The sequence below is a fragment of the Triticum aestivum genome, chromosome 7B (assembly GCF_018294505.1).
Source record: "Triticum aestivum cultivar Chinese Spring chromosome 7B, IWGSC CS RefSeq v2.1, whole genome shotgun sequence".
Lineage (NCBI taxonomy): Eukaryota > Viridiplantae > Streptophyta > Magnoliopsida > Poales > Poaceae > Triticum > Triticum aestivum.
The window spans coordinates 682,110,556-682,129,766 of NC_057813.1; positions in this window are offsets into that span (position 1 = coordinate 682,110,556).

The following is a 19,211-nucleotide window of genomic DNA, read 5'->3' on the forward strand; positions in this document are numbered from 1 at the left end:
GGGGCGCACCCCCACCCTCGTGGATAGGGTGTGGCCCCCTGGCCTTGATTCTTTCGCCAGTATTATTTATATTTTCCGAAAGCTATCTCCGTGGATTTTCAGGTCATTCCGAGAACTTTTGTTTTCTGCACAATAAACAACACCATGGCAGTTCTCTGAAAACAACGTCAGTCTGGGTTAGTTTCATTCAAATCATGCAAGTTAGATTCCAAACAAGGGCAAAAGTGTTTGTAAAAGTAGATACGTTGGAGACGTATCAACTCCCCCAAGCTTAATCCTTTGCTTGTCCTCAAGCAATTCAGTTGATAAACTGAAAGTGATAAAGAAAAACTTTTACAAACTCTGTTTGCTCTTGTTGTTGTAAATGTGTAAAGCCAACATTCAAGTTTTCAGCAAAGATTATGAACTAACCATATTCACAATAACACTTAGGTCTCATGTTTACTCATATCAATGGCATAATCAACTAGCGAGCAATAATAATAAATCTCAGATGACAACACTTTCTCAAAACAATCATAATATGATATAACAAGATGGTATCTCGCTAGCCCTTTCTGAGACCGTAAAACATAAATGCAGAGCACCTTTAAAGATCAAGGACTGACTAAACATTGTAATTCATGGTAAAAGAGATCCGGTCAAGTCATACCCAATATAAACTAATAGTAATGCATGCAAATGACAGTGTGCTCTCCAGCGGGTGCTTTTTAATAAGAGGGTGATGACTCAACATAAAAGTAAATAGATAGGCCCTTCGTAGAGGGAAGCAGGGATCTATAGAGGTGCCAGAGCTCAATTTTGAAATAGAGATGAATCATATTTTGAGCGGTATACTTTCACTGTCAACGCAACAACTATGAGATGGCGATATCTTCCGTGCTACATACATTATAGGCGGTTCCCAAACAGAATGGTAAAGTTTATACTCCCCCACCACCAACAAGCACACTCCACGGCCATCCGAAACAATGGGGTACCGTCCATACCAACAACAGTCCTAGGGGAGTTTTGTTTTAATTATTTTGATTTGCTTTGATCTTTTTGATCATGGGACTAGGCATCCTGGCTACCAGCCATTTTCTTGTGAATGAGGAGCGGAGTCCACTCCCCTTGAGAATAACCCACCTAGCATGGAATTACAGACAACCCTAGTTGAAACATGAGCTGCTCGAGCATACAAAACAGAATTTTATTTGAAGGTTTGGAGTTCGGCACATACAAATTTACTTGGAACGGCAAGTTAATACCGCATATAGGTAGGTATGGTGGACTCATATGGAATAACTTTGGGGTTTATGGAATTTGGATGCACAAGCAGTATTCTTGCTTAGTACAGGTGAAGGCTAGCAAAAGACTGGGAAGCGACCAACTGAGAGAGCGACAACAGACATGGACATGCATTAAAATTAATCAACACTGAGTGCAAGCATGAGTAGGATATAATCCATCATGAACATAAATATCGTGAAGGCTATGTTGATTTGTTTTTCATCTACATGCATGAACATGTGCCAAGTCAAGTCACTCGAATCATTCAAAGGAGGATACCATCCTATCATACCACATCACAACCATTTTAATAGCATGTTGGCACGCAAGGTAAACCATTATAAGCTCATAGCTAATTAAGCATGGCACAAGCAACTATAATCTCTAAATGTCACTGCAAATATGTTTATTCATAATAGGCTAAATTAGGAACGATGAACTCATCATATTTACAAAAACAAAAGAGGTCGAGTTCATACCAGCTTTTCTTATCTCAATCAGTCCATCATATATCGTCATTATTGCCTTTCACTTGCACGACCGAACGGTGTGTATAATAATAATAGCGCACGTGCCTTGGACTAAGCTTGAATCTGCAAGCATTCAATTCAAGAGAGGAAACAAAGTAATATGGGCTCTAAGTTAAATCAACAATCATGCATATGAAAGCCGCTAAACATTTTCATTATGGTCTTCTACTCTTTGACCCCCAAAGGAAAGAAAAGAAATAAAAATATTTACACGGGAAAGCCCCCAACAAGCAAAAAGAAGAACGAGAAATCTTTTTGGGTTTTCATTTTAATTGCTACTACAAGCATGGAAATTAAACTAACTAATTTTTTTGGTTTTTTCTTAAGGTTTATCAAACACACAAGAAGAAAGCTAGAAAAATAAATTAAACTAGCATGGATACTACAATGAAAGAGTATGAACACCGATGACTAGAATAGTGTGTGAACATGAATGTAAAGTCGGTGAGAAATACGTACTCCCCCAAGCTTAGGCTTTTGGCCTAAGTTGGTCTATGGCCATGGATAACGGCTACTCTCCCTGGTGTACCGCGGAGTGTCATCAGGATACCACTTGCTAGCCATCTCCTCTAGATCCCACTGGTAAGATGATGGACGATGAGGGTCCAGTGGAGGTTTCGTCTCAAGCTATGGAGCAACTGTCTGGCCTCGATGCACGTACACCGCTTCCAGCAGGACAAGGTAATTGTCTGCAGTTAAATCAAACAACAAATGCGCAGGCAGGGTAATAATCTCATTGTGTTTCTTATTAAATCCCAGGTTATACAGAAGCATCTTATCTTCGTTGTCAACAATAAACTCATGCGCTACCATGCTCCTGTAATCTAAAAAGGAAAGAGGAAGCATCATCTCCTCTTTCTCATAATGCCTCATAGGTATCTCAAAATGTTCAGCAAGGCATGCAACATAGATACCTCCAAAGATGGGGCCCTTTGTACGGTTCAGGCTTAGCCGTTTAGCAATAACGGCACCCATACTAAAAGTGTTATCACCAAACAAGGCATGGAACAGAATAATAATATCAGGAACACTGAAGTTTCCACTATTTCCATGACTAATTAAGCATCGACTAGCAAATATGGCCAAGTAGCATAAGACAGGAAAATGTATGCTAGTGATTCTCGCATCGGAACCCTTCTTCGAATCCCCTACAGTAATGGTGTTAACAAAACCATCCACATCTTTACAATGTGGTTCATCTAAGCTACCCTCAAAGGGTATTCTACATACCACGCAAAAATTACGTAATGACATTTCCTTGAATTCATCATATAAATGAAAAGATATTGAAGGAGGTGAATTCTTAGGATAATTGTAAAAGTTTTGCATGAAAGTATTGGTGAGTAAGAGATACTGATCGATCCGGTTGTGGAGGAAGTCAGTGAGGCCCGCATTTTTAGCCAAAGAATAAAAGTCTTCATAAATCCCGGCTTCTCTCAAGAAATTATCACACGGCCATTGATACGTCTCCAACGTATCTACTTTTCCAAACACTTTTGCCCTTGTTTTGGACTCTAACTTTCATGATTTGAATGAAACTAACCCGTGCTGACGCTGTTTCCAGCAGAACTGCCATGATCTTGCTTTATGTGTAGAAAACAAAAGTTCTCGGAATGTCCTGAAAATCCACGGAGGCACTTTTTGCAAAATATAAAAAATACTGGCGAAAGAATCAAGACCAAGGGGCCCACACCCTGTCCATGATGGTGGGGGGTGCGCCCACCCCCTGGGCGCGCCCCCTGTCTCGTGGGCCCCCTGAGGCTCCACCAACCTCAACTCCAACTCCATATATTCTGTTTTGCGGAGAAAAAAATCAGAGAGAAAGTTTCATCGTGTTTTACGATACGGAGCCGCCGCCAAGCCCTAATCTCTCTCGAGAGGGCTGATTTGGAGTTCGTTCGAGGCTCCGGAGAGGGGGATTCGTTGCCGTCGTCATCATCAATCATCCTCCATCACCAATTTCATGATGCTCACTGCCGTGCGTGAGTAATTCCATCGTAGGCTTGCTGGACGGTGATGGGTTGGATGAGATTTACCATGTAATCAAGTTAGTTTTGTTAGGGTTTGATCCCTAGTATCCACTATGTTCTGAGATTGATGTTGCTATGACTTTGCTATGCTTAATGCTTGTCACTAGGGCCCGAGTGCCATGATTTCAGATCTGAAACTATTATGTTTTCATGAATATATGTGTGTTCTTGATCCTATCTTGCAAGTCTATAGTCACCTATTATGTGTTATGATCCGACAACCCCGAAGTGACAATAATCGGGATACTTTTCGGTGATGACCGTAGTTTGAGGAGTTCATGTATTCACTAAGTTCTAATGCTTTGTTCCAGTTCTCTATTAAAAGGAGGCCTTAATATCCCTTAGTTTCCTCTAGGACCCCGCTGCCACGGGAGGGTAGGACAAAAGATGTCATGCAAGTTCTTTTCCATAAGCACGTATGACTATATACGGAATACATGCCTACATTACATTGATGAAGTGGAGCTAGTTCTGTGTCACCCTATGTTATAGCTATTACATGAGAAATCACATCCGACATAATTATCCATCACTGATCCAATGCCTATGAGCTTTTCACATCTTGTGTTTCGCTTATTTACTTTTCCGTTGCTATTGTTACAATCACTACAAAACCCCAAAATATTACTTTTGCTATTGTTACCTTTATTATCATACTACTTTGCTACTAAATACTTTCCTGCAGATACTAAGTTATCCAGGTGTGGTTGAATTGACAACTCAACTTCTAATACTCAATAATATTCTTTGGCTCCCCTTGTGTCGAATCAATAAATTTGGGTTGAATACTTTACCCTCGAAAGCTGTTGCGATCCCCTACACTTATGGGTTATCAAGACTAATTTCTGGCGCCGTTGCCCGGGAGCATAGCTCTATTCTCTGAGTCACTTGGGATTTATATCCGTTGATCACTATGAAGAACTTGAAAGACGCGAAAACTATGATTTATCCCTCAACTGCGAGGGGAGGTAAGGAACTGCCATCTAGCTCTGCACTAGATTCTCCTTCTATTTTGAGTAAGCTTGCGACACCTAAACCTGCTACTGCTATGAATTCTGATATGTCGCATGTTATTGATGATGCCACTTCTGCTATGCATGATACTTATGATGAAACTACTTCTGTGCGTGATACCACTTTGCCATTAGGTGAATTTCTTGATGAACAACTTGCTAGGGTTAGAGAGAATGAAATTATTGAAGATGCTATTATTGATGATAGTGATGATGAAATTTCTCCCCCCTTATTATGAATTACCTGTTGTTCCTGAGGGTTATGTTATGGAAGAGGAAGCTGCTAGAGCTACCTTTGCTTGTAAAGATATATATGATCTTAAAAAGTTATTAGCTAAATGGAAGCAGCAATCTCTTAATGCTAGAATGAAACCTGACCCTGCTTTTGCTACTTCACCTATCTGTGTTACTAATAAGGATTATGAATTCTCTGTTGATCCTGAGATTATTACTTTAGTTGAATCTGATCCTTTTTATGGCATTGAATCTGAAACTGTTGTGGCACATCTTACCAAGTTAAATGATATACCACCCTGCTTACTAATGATGAGAAGTCTCGCTATTATAATATCCTTAAGATATTTCCATTCTCATTAAAGGGTGATGCTAAGACTTGGTTTAATTCTCTTGCTCCTGGTTGTGTGCGTAGTCCCCAGGATATGATTTATTACTTCTTTGCTAAATATTTCCCTGCTCATAAGAAACAAGCTGCCTTGTGGGGAATATATAATTTTGTGCAAATCAAAGAAGAGAGTCTACCACAAGCTTGGGGGAGGCTTCTCCGATTACTTAATGCTTTGCCTGATCATCCTCTTAAGAAAAATGAAATACTTGATATCTTTTATAATGGACCAGCCGATGCTTCCAAGGACTACTTGGATAGTTGTGCTGGTTGTGTTTTCAGGGAAAGAACAGTCGACGAAGCTGAATTACTATTGAATAATATGTTAACTAATGAAAACAATTGTGTTGGTTGTGTTTTCAGGGAAAGGACTACTTGAACCTAGTGATAATGTTAATGATAATGTTCATGTTGATGCTCAACCTAGCAAAAATAATGAAGTAGAGATTGAACCTGCTGTTGATCTTGATAACCCACAATCAAAGAATCAACGTTATGATAAGAGAGATTTTGTTGCTAGGAAGCATGGTAGAGAAAGAGAACCATGGGTTCAAAAACCCATGCCCTTTCCTCCTAAACCATCCAAGACAAAGGATGATGAGGATTTTGGGCGCTTTGTTGAAATGATTAGACCTATTTTCTTACGTATGCGCTTAACTGATATGCTTAAAGTAAATCCTTATGCTAAATATATGAAGGATATCATTACAAATAAAAGAAAGATACCAGAAGCTGAAATTTCCACCATGCTTGCTAATTACACTTTTAAGGGTGGAAAAATACCAAAGAAACTTGGAGACCCCGGGGTACCAACCATACCATGCTCCATTAAAACAAATTATGTTAGAACTGCCTTATGTGATCTTGGAGCCGGTGTTAGTGTTATGCCTCTCTCTCTATATCGTAGACTTGAATTGAATAAGTTGACACCTACTGAAATATCTTTGCAAATGGCCGATAAATCAACTGCCATACTGATACGTCCATTTTGCATCATTCTTTTTATATCAATATTTATTGCATTATGGGCTGTTATTACACATTATATCTCAATACTTATGGCTATTCTCTCTTATTTTACAAGGTTTACCATGAAGAGGGGGAATGCCGGCAGCTGGAATTTTGGCTGGAAAAGGAGCCAACATTGGAAACCAATTCTGCACTGCTCCAAAAATCCTGAAACTCCACGAAACCTATTTTTGGAATTAATAAGAATTATTGAGCGGAAGAAATACACCAGGGGCCCACACCCTGTCCAGGAGGGTGGGGGGCGCCCCCCCCCTACTGGGCGCGCCCCTATCTCCTGGGCCCCCTGGTGCCCCCCGGTGTCCATCTTATGCTATATGAGGGCTTTTACCCTGGAAAAAATCATGGGCAAGCTTACATGATGAAACTCCGCCACCACGAGGCGGAACCTTGGCGGAACCAATCTAGGGCTCCGGCGGAGCTATTCTGCCGGGGACACTTCCCTCCGGGAGGGGGAAATCATCACCAACATCATCACCAACGATCCTCTCATCGGGAGGGGGTCAATCTCCATCAACATCTTCTCCAGCACCATCTCCTCTCAAAACCCTAGTTCATCTCTTGTAACCAATCTTGTATTAAAACCACAAATTGGTACATGTGGGTTGCTAGTAGTGTTGTTTACTCCTTGTAGTTGATGCTGATTGGTTTACTTGGTGGAAGATCATATGTTCAGATCCTTAATGCATATTATTACTCCTCCGATTATGAACATGAATATGCTTTGTGAGTAGTTACGTTTGTTCCCGAGGACATGGGTGAAGTCTTGCTATTAGTAGTCATGTGAATTTGGTATTCGTTCGATATTTTGATGAGATGTATGTTGTCTTTTCCTCTAGTGGTGTTATGTGAACGTCAACTACATGACACTTCACCATTATTTGGGCCTAGAGGAAGGCATTGGGAAGTAATAAGTAGATGATGGGTTGCTAGAGTGACAGAAGCTTAAACCCTAGTTTATGCGTTGCTTCGTTAGGGGCTGATTTGGATCCATACGCTTAATGTTGTGGTTAGGGTTACCTTAATACTTCTTTTATAGTTGCGGACGCTTGCAATAGGGGTTAATCATAAGTGGGATGCTTGTACAAGTAAGGGCAGTACCCAAGCACCGGTCCACCCACATATCAAATTATCAAAGTACCGAACGCGAATCATATGAACGTGATGAAAACTAGCTTGACGATAATTCCCATGTGTCCTCGGCAGCTCCTTTCTGATTATTAGAAGTTGTCTAGGCTTATCCTTTGCTACATAAAGGATTGTGCCACCTTGCTGCACTTTATTTACTTTATTTACTTGTTAGTCGTTACTATTTATCTTATCACAAAACTATCTATTACCTACAATTTCAGTGCTTGCAGAGAAAACCTTACTGAAAACGGCTTATCATTTACTTCTGCTCCTTGTTGGGTTCGACACTCTTACTTATCGAAAGGACTACGATAGATCCCCTACACTTGTGGGTCATCACATACCGGTCGGTATTTGTGAGGATGTAGCTGTTGTGGTTGCAAATGTCACTATCTTAACGGACTTTGTTATTCTTGATATTCCCGAGGACGATAGTATGTCGATTATCCTTGGTAGACCCTTTTTGAATACTGTAGAGGCTGTTATTGATTGCAACAAAGGCAATGTCACTTTTCATGTTAATGGTAATGAGCATACGGTACACTTTCCGAGGAAACAATCTCAAGTCCATAGCATCAATCCTATTGGAAAAGTTCCAACTATCATTATTGGAGGTTTTGAATTTCCTCTCCCTACTATCAAGAAAAAGTATGACATTCTTATTGTTGGGGATGTTCATATCCCCGTTGAGTTAACTTAGTGTTATTCAAAATTTCTCCGGTTCCGTGTTATTCGGAATGAGTTTGTTAACAAGACTTGATCGACCTTGTTAGTGGATTCATTTTGATGATCACGAGATGGATGAAACTAGAAGGCACAACCTTATGTACCCACTTTTTCTTTCTATTATTTAGAATAAATAAAGCAAAAATAGTATTATATGTCTGTTTTCTGATTTATCCGTGCAATAAGAAAATATCCCGAAAATAAAAGTGCTCCAAATGCCCTGCAAATTTAGTATGATTTTTAGGCACTGAAATCACTGCAGGAGGGGCAAGCACCAGGCCACGAGAGTGGAGGGCGCGCCCCACCCCCCTGGGCGTGCCGCACTGTCTCGTGGGCCCCTGGTGGCCCCCCTCCACTTATGCCAGCACCCACACACTCCATCTTCTTCCCAAAGAAATCCCCATCCAGCTCAAGCACGAGTTCTAGCTCATTTTGCTGCGATTTTCGATCTCCTTGCTCAAAGCTCCATTCACAAAACTGCTTTGGGAGATTGTTGCTTGGTATGTGACTCCTCCACTGGTCCAAGTAATTTTTGTTCTAGTGCTTTATTCATTGCAAATTTTTGCTGCATAGGTGACCATGTCCTTGAGCTTGCATGTCAAATTTATGAGGTCCCAAGTAATTCTAATGCATGATATAAGCTCTAGGCACTTGTAGGAGTAGTTGCTATCGATCTTGTTTTGTTTTATCCACTTTTATTTTGAAGTTACTAAAATTTCAGAAATTTTTCAGAAAAAGAATTATGTCTAGGAGAATGTACCAAGGTGGTTCCTCGGTAAAGAAAGGGCCCAAGATTGCTATACGTGAGCAAGACGTTGAATTACCGAGGGACACAGATGTACGAGCTTATGAGTGGCCATCCGACGATTTTATGGTCGAAGTAGGCTTTAAGGAGGAATTTGACGCGTATGTGCGTAATGCTGATCTGGAGGACTTCTTACAAGATAAGTGACCTTAGTACTATCAATTGACCGATTCCTTTGTGCGGAGGTTTAAATATAAATGTACACGTAATTCTCCGAGTGTCCTATTTGATATCTATGATACATCTTATACCATGGACTTAGAGGATTTTACAACTGCTTGCAAACTTCCACGGTGGGGCAATATTAATGATCCCCACAAATCTGAATGTAGATATTTCCTTGCTAATATTACTGTTGGAGAATCTAGGGACATTGCACAAGCTACCATAGGGAGCATTCATTTTCCTGCTATACATTATTTTGCTCTCTTCATTGGTAGATGCATTAACGGTAAAGACGAAGCCTGTCATATGTGTGTCCCCGATCTTAGTGTCCTCAAGAGTGCCGTGTTAGGTAATAAAGATTATAACTTGGGGGCAATAGTTGCACGTATGTTGCATAATAATGGTAGAGATGGAGATTTATTTGGAGGGATTTATGCGACCCGTGTGGCTAATTATCTTGGTATAGCCCCACGTGAGGGGGATATGATGTTACCTCCTGCTTATTTAGATTATGACGCTATGGTCCAACATCATTTTCTTAAGAGGAATGAACAATTCCTCCAGTATCGACTAATCTATGACAGATGCAACGATGTCCATGTTACTCTTCCTTCTTCTCTCCTTTTTGATTACCAGGCAAAAGGAAGATATGTTGTTACCAGGGAGGAAGCAGCTGAACACGAGGGGAGAGCGGAGGCGGCTCGCTAGCATGCCGCAGCTCAGGAGGCATTTGCTGCTGCATCTAAGTACGACCCCAGTTACAACTACGGATATCAGCCAGGTTACCCTTGGCATTAGACCAACTTAGGCCAAAAGCCTAAGCTTGGGGGATTACGTATTTCTCACCGACTTTACATTCATGTTAACACACTATTCTAGTCGTCGGTGCTCATACTCTTTCATTGTATTATCCATGCTAGTTTAATTTTCTTTTTCTAGTTTTCTTCGTGTGTGTTTGATAACCTTAAGAAAAACCAAAAAAAATTAGTTAGTTTAATTTCCATGCTTGTACTAGAAATTAAAATGAAAACCCAAAAAGATTTCTCGTTCTTCTTCTTGCTTGTTGGGAGCTTTCCCGTGTAAATAGTTTTCTTTTCTTTTCTTTTCTTTGGGGGTCGAGAGTAGAAGACCATATTAAAAATGTTTAGTGTCTCTCATATGCATGATTGTTTATTTAACTTAAGAGCCCATATTATTTTGTCTTCTCTTTTGAGTTGAATGCTTGCAGATTCTAGCTTAGTCCAATGCACGTGCACTATTATTATTTTACACATCGTTCGTTCGTGCAAGTGAAAGGCAATAATGACGATATATGATGGACTGATTGAGATGAGAGAAGATGTTATGAACTCGACCTCTCTTGTTTTTGTCAATATGATGAGTTCATCGTTCCTGATTTAGTTTATTATGAAGTAAACATATTTGCAATGACATTTAGAGATTATAGTTGCTTGTGCCATGCTTGATTAGCTATGAGTTATAATGGTTTACCTTGCGTGCCAACATGCTATTAGAATTATTATGATGTGGTATGATGGGATGGTATCCTCCTTTGAATGAATTGAGTGACTCGACTTGGCACATGTTCACGCATGTAGTTGAAACAAATCAACATAGCCTTCATGATATTTATGTTCTTGGTAGATTATATCCTACTCATGCTTGTATTCGGTGTGAATTAATTTTAATGCATGTTTATGACTTTTGTCGCTCTCTCAGTTGGTCGCTTCCCAGTCTTTTGCTAGCCTTCACCTGTACTAAGCGGGAATACTGCTTGTGCATCCAAACTCCTTAAACCCCAAAGTTATTCAAATGAGTCCACCATACCTTCCTATATGCGGTATTTACCTGCCGATCCAAGTAAATTTTTATGTGCCAAACTCCAAACCTTGAAATGAATTCTGTTTTGTATACTCGAGCAGCTCATGTTTCAACTAGGGCTGCCTATATCTTCCATGCTAGGTGGGTTATTCTCAAGAGGAGTGGACTCCGCTCCTCATTCACGAGAAAGGGCCGGTAACCGTGATGCCCAGTCCCATGATCCAAAAAGATCAAAGCAAATCAAAATAATTGAACAAAACTCCCCTAGAGCTGTTGTTAGTTGGAGGCACTCGTTGTTTCGAGCAAGCCATGGATTGTTGCTTGTTGGTGGTTGGGGGAGTATAAAACTTTACCATTCTGTTTGGGAACTGCCTATAATGCATGTAATATGGAAGATACAACCATCTCATATTTGTTGCATTGACAGCAAAAGTATTCCACTCAAAATGTTATTCAATCTCTATTTTAAAATCGAGCTCTGGCACCTCTAAAAATCCGTGCTTCCCTCTGCGAAGGGCCTATCTATTTACTTTTATGTTGAGTCATCACCCTTCTTATTAAAAAGCACCCGTTGGAGAGCACACTGTCATTTGCATTCATTATTATTGGTTTATATTGGGTATGAGTTGACTGGATCTCTTTTACCATGAATTACAATGTTTAGTCAGTCCTTGATCTTTGAAGGTGCTCTGCATTTATGTTTGGCGGTCTCAGAAAGGGCTAGCGAGATACCATTTTGTTATATCATGTTATGATTGTTTTGAAAAAGTGTTGTCATCTGAGTTTTATTATTATGGCTCGCTAGCTGATTATGCCATTGATATGAGTAATTGTGAGACCTAAGTGTTATTGTGAGTATGGTTAGTTCATAATATTTGCTGAACCTAAATGATGGCTTTGCATGTTTACAACAACAAGAGCAAACAGAGTTTGTAAAAGTTTTTCTTTATCACTTTTAGTTTATCAACTGAATTGCTTGAGGAGAAGCAAAGGTTTAAGCTTGGGGGAGTTGATACGTCTCCAACGTATCTACTTTTCCAAACACTTTTGCCCTTGTTTTGGACTATAACTTGCATGATTTGAATGAAACTAACCTGGGCTGATGCTGTTTTCAGCAGAACTGCCATGGTGTTGTTTTATGTGTAGAAAACAAAAGTTCTTGGAATGTCCTGAAAATCCACGGAGGCACTTTTTGGAAAATATAAAAAATACTGGCGAAAGAATCAAGACCAAGGGGCCCACACCCTGTCCACGAGGGTGGGGGGCGTGCCCACCCCCCTTGGGCGCGCCCCCCTGTCTCATGGGCCCCCTTGAGGCTCCACCGACATCAACTCCAACTCCATATATTCCGTTTCACGGAGAAAAAAATCAGAAAGAAAGTTTCATTGCGTTTTACGAGATGGAGCCGCCGCCAAGCCTAATCTCTCTCGGGAGGGCTGATCTGGAGTCCGTTCGGGGCTCCAGAGAGGTGGATTCGTCGCCATCATCCTTGTCGGTGTCAAAACTGGCGGATCTCGGGTAGGGAGTCCCGAACTGTGCGTCTAGGCGGATGGTAACAGGAGACAAGGGACACGATGTTTTACCCAGGTTCGGGCCCTCTCGATGGAAGTAAAACCCTACGTCCTGCTCGATTAATATTGATGATGTGTGTTACAAGAGTGGTTCTACCACGAGATCAAGGAGGCTAAACCCTAGAAGCTAGCCTATGGTATGATTGTGTTGGAAATATGCCCTAGAGGCAATAATAAAAGCATTATTATTATATTTCCTTGTTCATGATAATTGTCTTTATTCATGCTATAATTGTGTTATCCGGAAATCGTAATACATGTGTGAATAACAGACACCAACATGTCCCTAGTGAGCCTCTAGTTGACTAGCTCGTTGATCAACAGATAGTCATGGTTTCCTGACTATGGACACTGGATGTCATTCATAACGAGATCACATCATTGGGAGAATGATGTGATGGACAAGACCCAATCCTAAACATAGCACAAGATCGTATAGTTCGTTTGCTAGAGTTTTCCAATGTCAAAGTATCTTTTCCTTAGACCATGAGATCGTGTAACTGCTGGATACCGTAGGAGTGCTTTGGGTATGCCAAACGTCACAACGTAACTGGGTGACTATAAAGGTAGACTACGGGTATCTCCGAAAGTGTCTGTTGGGTGACATGGATCAAGACTGGGATTTGTCACTCCGTATGACGGAGAGGTATCACTGGGCCCACTCGGTAATGCATCATCATAATGAGCTCAGAGTGACCAAGTGTCTGGTCACGGGATCATGCATTACGGTACGAGTAAAGTGACTTGCCGGTAACGAGATTGAACGAGGTATTGGGATACCGACGATCGAATCTCGGGCAAGTAACATATCGATAGACAAAGGGAATAGCGTACGGGGTTGATAGAATCCTCGACATCGTGGTTCATCCGATGAGATCATCGTGGAGCATGTGGGAGCCAACATGGGTATCCAGATCCCGCTGTTGGTTATTGACTGGAGAGTCGTCTCAGTCATGTCTGCTTGTCTCCCGAACCCGTAGGGTCTACACACTTAAGGTTCAGTTACGCTAGGGTTGTAGGGATATGTATATGCAGTAACCCGAATGTTGTTCGGAGTCCCGGATGAGATCCCAGACGTCACGAGGAGTTCCGGAATGGTCCGGAGGTAAAGATTTATATATGGGAAGTCCTGTTTCGGGCATCGGGACAAGTTTCGGGGTTATCGGTATTGTACCGGGACCACCGGAAGGGTCCCGGGGGTCCACCGGGTGGGTCCACCTGTCCCGGGGGGGCCACATGGGCTGTAGGGGGTGCGCCTTGGCCTAATGGGCCAAGGGAACCAGCCCCACATAGGCCCATGCGCCTAGGGTTTGAAGGGGGAAGAGTCCTAGGAGGGGAAGGCACCTCCTAGGTGCCTTGGGGGGGGAGGGAAACCCCCTTGGCCGCCGCACCCCCTAGGAGATTGGATCTCCTAGGGCCGGCCACCCCCCTTTGGCCCTCCTATATATAGTGGGGGAGAGGAGGGACTTTATACCTGAACGCCTTGGCCTTTGGTTGCCTCCTTCTCCCTCCCCAACACCTCCTCCACCTCCATAGTGCTTAGCGAAGCTCTGCCGGAGTACTGCAGCTCCATCAACACCACGCCGTCGTGCTGCTGCTGGTGCCATCTCCCTCAACCTCTCCTCCCTCCCTTGCTGGATCAAGAAGGAGGAGACGTGGCTGTTCCGTACGTGTGTTGAACGTGGAGGTGCCGTCCGTTCGGCGCTGGTCATCGGTGATTTGGATCACGTCGAGTACGACTACATCATCACCGTTCTTTTGAACGCTTCCGCTCGCGATCTACAAAGGTATGTAGATGCATCTAATCACTCGTTGCTAGATGAACTCCTAGATGATCTTGGTGAAACGAGTAGGAAAATTTTTGTTTTCTGCAACGTTCCCCAACAGTGGCATCATGAGCTAGGTCTATGCGTAGTTCTTCTTGCGCGAGTAGAACACAATTTGTTGTGGGCGTAGATTTGTCAACTTTCTTGCCGTTACTAGTCCTTTCTTGCTTCAGCGGTATTGTGGGATGAAGCGGCCCGAACCAACCTTACACGTACGCTTACGTGAGACCGGTTCCACCGACTAACATGCACTAGTTGCATAAGGTGGCTGGCGGGTGTCTGTCTCTCCTACTTTAGTTGGAGCGGAATCGATGAACAGGGTCCTTATGAAGGGTAAATAGAAGTTGACAAATCACGTTGTGGCTTTAACGTAGGTAAGAAAACGTTCTTGCTAGAACCCTAATTCAGCCACGTAAAACTTGCAACAACAATTAGAGGACGTCTAACTTGTTTTTGCGGCAAGTGGTTTGTGATATGATATGGCCAAAGTTGTGATGAATGATGAATGATCTATATGTGATGTATGAGATGTTCATGCTATTGTAATAGGATTCACGACTTGCATGTCGATGAGTATGACAACCGGCAGGAGCCATAGGAGTTGTCTTTATTCTTTTAATGACCTGCGTGTCATCGAGAAACGCCATGTAAATTACTTTACTTTATTGCTAAACGCGTTAGCCATAGTAGTAGAAGTAATAGTTGGCGAGCAACTTCATGGAGACACGATGATGGAGATCATGATGATGGAGATCATGGTGTCAAGCCGGTGACAAGATGATCATGGAGCCCCAAGATGGAGATCAAAGGAGCTATGTGATATTGGCCATATCATGTCACGTTTATTATTTGATTGCATGTGATGTTTATCATGTTTTGCATCTTGTTTACTTAGAATGACGGTAGTAAATAAGATGATCCCTTACAATAAATTCAAGAAGTGTTCCCCCTAACTGTGCACCGTTGCGACAGTTCGCTGTTTCAAAACACCATGTGATGATCGGGTGTTTTATTCAGACGTTCACATACAACGGGTGTAAGACAGATTTACATATGCAAACACTTAGGTTGACTTGACGAGCCTAGCATGTACAGACATGGCCTCGGAGCACAGAAGACCGAAAGGTCGAGCATGAGTCGTATAGAAGATACGATCAACATGAAGATGTTCACCGATGTTGACTAGTCCGTCTCACGTGATGATCGGACACGGTCTAGTTTAACTCGGATCATGTAATACTTATATGACTAGAGGGATGTCTAATCTAAGTGGGAGTTCACTAATAATTTGATTAGTTGAACTTAATTATCATGAACTTAGTCTAAAATCTTTGCAATATGTCTTGTAGATTAAATGGCCAACGTAGTCCTCAACTTCAACGCGTTCCTAGAGAAAACTAAGCTGAAAGACGATGGCAGCAACTATACGGACTGGGTCCGGAACTTGAGGATCATCCTCATAGCTGCCAAGAAAGATTATGTCCTACAAGCACCGCTTGGTGACGCACCCATTCTCCCTGCAGAACAAGATGTTATGAACGCTTGGCAGGCACGTTTCGATGACTACTCCCTCGTTCAGTGCGGCATGCTTTACAGCCTAGAGCCGGGGCTCCAAAAGCGTTTTGAGAGACATGGAGCATATGAGATGTTCGAAGAGCTGAAAATGGTTTTCCAAGCTCACGCCCGGGTCGAGAGATATGAAGTCTCTGACAAATTCTTCAGCTGTAAGATGGAGGAAAACAGTTCTGTCAGTGAGCACATACTCACTATGTCTGGGTTGCATAACCGCTTGACTCAGCTGGGAGTTAATCTCCCAGATGATGCAGTCATTGACAGAATCCTCCAGTCGCTTCCACCAAGCTACAAGAGCTTTGTGATGAACTTCAATATGCAGGGGATGGAAAAGACCATTCCTAAAGTATTTGCTATGCTGAAATCAGCAGAGGTAGAAGTCAGGAAGGAACATCAAGTGTTGATGGTCAATAAAACCACTAAGTTCAAGAAAGGCAAGGGTAAAAAGAACTTCAAGAAGGACGGCAAGGAGGTTGCCGCGCCCGGCAAGCAAGCTGCCGGGAAGAAGCCAAAGAATGGACCCAAGCCCGAGACTGAGTGCTTTTATTGCAAGGGAAGCGGTCACTGGAAGCGGAACTGCCCTAAGTACTTAGCGGATAAGAAGGCCGGCAAAACGAAAGGTATATGTGATATACATGTAATTGATGTGTACCTTACTAGTGCCCATAGTGGCTCCTGGGTATTTGATACCGGTGCAGTTGCTCACATTTGTAACTCAAAGCAGGGGCTGCGGAATAAGCGGAAACTGGCAAAGGACGAGGTGACGATGCGCATCGGGAATGGTTCCAAGGTCAATGTGATCGCCGTCGGCACGCTACCTCTGCATCTCCCTTCGGGATTAGTTTTAAACCTTAATAATTGTTATTTAGTGCCAGCTTTGAGCATGAACATTGTATCGAGATCTCGTTTAATTTGAGATGGCTACTCTTTTAAATCTGAGAATAATGGTTGTTCCATTTTTATGAGAGATATGTTTTATGGTCATGCTCCTATGGTGAATGGTTTATTCTTTATGAATCTCGAACGTGATGCTACACATGTTCATAATGTGAGTACCAAAAGAAGTAAGGTTGATAATGATAGTCCCACATACCTGTGGCACTGCCGCCTTGGTCACATAGGTGTCAAACGCATGAAGAAGCTCCATGCTGATGGACTTTTAGAGTCTCTTGATTATGAATCATTTGACACGTGCGAACCATGCCTTATGGGTAAAATGACCGAGACTCCGTTCTCAGGAACAATGGAGCGAGCAACCGACTTATTGGAAATCATACATACTGATGTGTGCGGTCCGATGAGTGTTGAGGCTCGCGGTGGCTATCGTTATGTTCTCACTCTCACTGATGATTTAAGTAGGTATGGGTATATCTACTTAATGAAACACAAGTCTGAAACCTTTGAAAAGTTCAAGGAATTTCAGAGTGAGGTTGAAAATCAACGTGACGGGAAAATCAAGTTTCTACGATCAGATCGTGGAGGAGAATACTTGAGTCACGAGTTTGGGGCACACTTAAGAAAATGTGGAATAGTTTCACAACTCACGCCGCCTGGAACACCTCAGCGTAATGGTGTGTCCGAACGTCGTAATCGCACTCTGTTAGATATGGTGCGATCTATGATGTCTCTTACCGATTTACCGCTTTCTTTTTGGGGCTGTGCTTTAGAGACTGCCGCATTCACTTTAAATAGGGCTCTGTTGAAATCCGTTGAGACGACACCGTATGAATTATGGTTTGGGAAGAAACCTAAGCTGTCGTTTCTAAAAGTTTGGGGATGCGATGCTTATGTCAAGAAACTTCAACCTGAAAAGCTCGAACCCAAGTCGGAAAAATGCGTCTTCATAGGATACCCAAAAGAAACTATTGGGTACACCTTCTACCTCAGATCCGAAGGCAAGATCTTTGTTGCCAAGAATGGGTCCTTTCTGGAGAAAGAGTTTCTCTCGAAAGAAGTAAGTGGGAGGAAAGTAGAGCTTGATGAAGTATTACCTCTTGAACCGGAAAATGGCGCAACTCAAGAAAATGTTCCTGAGGTGCCTGCACCGACTAGAGAGGAAGTTAATGAAAATGATCAAGATACTTCTGATCAAGCCCCTACTGAAATTCGAAGGTCCACAAGGACACGTTCCGCACCAGAGTGGTACGGCAACCCTGTCTTGGAAATCATGCTGTTAGACAACGGTGAACATTCGAACTATGAAGAAGCGATGGCGGGCCCGGATTCCGACAAATGGCTGGAAGCCATGAAATCCGAGATAGGATCCATGTATGAAAACAAAGTATGGACTTTGACTGACTTGCCCGTTGAGCGGCGAGCCATAGAAAATAAATGGATCTTTAAGAGGAAGACAGACGCGGATGGTAATGTGACCATCAATAAAGCTCGGCTTGTCGCTAAGGGTTATCGACAAGTTCAAGGGGTTGACTACGATGAGACTTTCTCGCCGGTAGCGAAGCTGAAGTCCGTCCGAATCATGTTAGCAATTGCCGCATTCTATGATTACGAAATATGGCAAATGGACGTCAAAACGGCATTCCTTAATGGTTTCCTTAAGGAAGAATTGTATATGATGCAGCCGGAAGGTTTTGTCGATCCTAAGAATGCTGACAAAGTGTGCAAGCTCCAACTCTCAATTTATGGGCTGGTGCAAGCATCTCGGAGTTGGAACATTCGCTTTGATGAGATGATCAAAGCGTTTGGGTTTACATAGACTTATGGAGAAGCCTGCGTTTACAAGAAAGTGAGTGGGAGCTCTGTAGCATTTCTCATATTATATGTAGATGACATACTATTGATGGGAAATGATATAGAACTCTTGGACAGCATCAAGGCCTACTTGAATAAAAGTTTTTCAATGAAGGACCTTGGAGAAGCTGCTTATATATTAGGCATCAAAATCTATAGAGATAGATCGAGACGCCTCATAGGTCTTTCACAAAGCACATACCTTGATAAGATATTGAAGAAGTTCAATATGGATCAATCCAAGAAGGGGTTCTTGCCTGTGTTACAAGGTATGAAATTGAGCTCAGCTCAATGTCCGACCACGGCAGAAGATATAGAAGAGATGAGCGTCATCCCCTATGCCTCAGCCATAG